The sequence below is a fragment of the Octopus bimaculoides genome, chromosome 3 (genome assembly GCF_001194135.2).
Source record: "Octopus bimaculoides isolate UCB-OBI-ISO-001 chromosome 3, ASM119413v2, whole genome shotgun sequence".
Lineage (NCBI taxonomy): Eukaryota > Metazoa > Mollusca > Cephalopoda > Octopoda > Octopodidae > Octopus > Octopus bimaculoides.
The window spans coordinates 123257220-123259142 of record NC_068983.1 but is presented as its reverse complement, the minus strand read 5'-3'; the positions used below and the strand labels follow the sequence as shown (position 1 = coordinate 123259142).

Below are 1923 nucleotides of genomic sequence, written 5' to 3'. Positions count from 1 at the left end.
GAGATAACACAGGTAACTTATACCGATAGTAAATATGGATATTTTATCCCTTAGTCGGTTACAATAACCGCTAACTCTGCTTACGTTTATATTTATATATATATATATATATATATATATATATATATATCACGGTACAAGTGAGGATATAAACCTCGGAGGGATAAAAATAGCCAAGATTAGACTGGTTGAATGCTTAACAAAGCAGGCACATATATAGTATTATTAATATTATATAAAACAAGAGAAGATGGTGATAAGATGAATAAAAGTTAATAAAAGTTTATTAACACTGACTATATATATCTTCAATGAATGTATTATATCATTTTTATCGTGTTAGAAAATAGATATCTAATGGATACTAATTAATTAATTAATTAATCAACATATTCGCCAACTATTGTTTCATTTCACAAATAAAATTAAAATTACAAACCATATTTGAATATTTAATTTTGCATTTTAAATAATTTGTGCGCAAAGGACAATAAGGATTGCATTAGGATACTTTTGGAATACACAGAATATACAGATATCTGTATATATATTCTGTGTATTCCAAAAGTATCCTAATGTAATCCTTATTGTCCTCTGCGCACTCTGATGATTTTCCTTACAAGGTATTTAAAATGCAGAGTTATATATTTATATATGTTATGTAATTTTTATTTTGTTTGTGAAATAAAACAAATGTGGATGAATATGTTGATTAATTAATAAATTAATTAGTATCCATTAGATGTCTCTGTTTTCTAACTCGATATATGTATGTGTGTGTGTGTTGCAAGCCTTTTGTTATTAATTGAATGTATAAAGTAAAGCGAAAAATATGTAGTTTTAAATGAGATTAGTATCGCAGCAATGATGCTCTCAGCAGATTTAGCTGTACCTGGTGTTACTTATTGACGAAATATTACTTTGGTGGATCTTAATTAATTTTATCACCATATCTAAAGAACCAATTGAAGTTTCTACGACAAAAATGTTTTTTGTGTCTGAGAAATAACTTAGCTCCCCCTCTTTCTTTCTTTCTTTCTAGCTCTTCTCCTACTCACACACCTTGTCAAAGATTCTCATAGCCTGCAAATGACGCGCAACTTGTTCCCTAACATAAACATGCACATTTCTGTTCCGAAATAAAACGTAAATGGGTTTGGTAGGCAAAAGCATAGATACTTAATGAAAAGGTAAATCTGGTCAGTAAGAAAGAATTTCCAACATCATACCCATAATGAATGAATAGCTGGAGAATGGACAGAACAACAATGATGATTACCACATGGGCACAATTTTGTAGGAAAGCTGATTTAATTGATTCTAGTAGTAGTAGTTGACTGGTACTCATTGTATTAACCAGAAAGGATTTAAATGGAATTGGACAACAACATTTTGCAATATGTGCCTAGAAGTCTACTGATTCTGTTATCCACGTCCTTCTTTTCAAAAATAATTATTTCTACTATAAACACAAGATCTGAAATTTTGGAAGAAGAAGTAAGTCAATTACATCGACCTCAGTGTTCAATCGATACCTGTTTCACCGACCCCGAAAGTAGGAATTTGAACGTTGGACATAGACGGCTGAAATGCTGTTGAGCATTTTGCCCGGCGATTCTGCCATCTTGCCGCCTTCATAATAATTATAATAATCCTTTCTACTACAGGCACAAGGCCTGAAATTTTGGGAGTGGAGGATAGCCGATAACTGGTACTTATTTCATTAACCCCGAAAGAATGAAAGTCAAAAATCGACCTCGGCGGAATATGAACGTGAAGACGGACGAAATACCGCTAATTATTTCTCCCGGCCTGCTAACGATTCTGCCAGCTCGCGCTGCCTTAACTCCTTAATAATAATAATCCTTTCTTTTCTACTATAGGCACAAGGCCTGATATTTTGTGGAAGGAACTAGTCGATTA

At 32.4% G+C, this 1923-nt stretch overlaps 1 protein-coding gene across 1 annotated transcript in view; it reads right to left on the bottom strand.

Moving 5' to 3' along the window:
- The window catches only part of LOC106881713 (putative lipoyltransferase 2, mitochondrial), a 15378-nt gene that overhangs the window by 12797 nt on the left and 658 nt on the right, over window positions 1-1923 (bottom strand). The window lies entirely within an intron of this gene.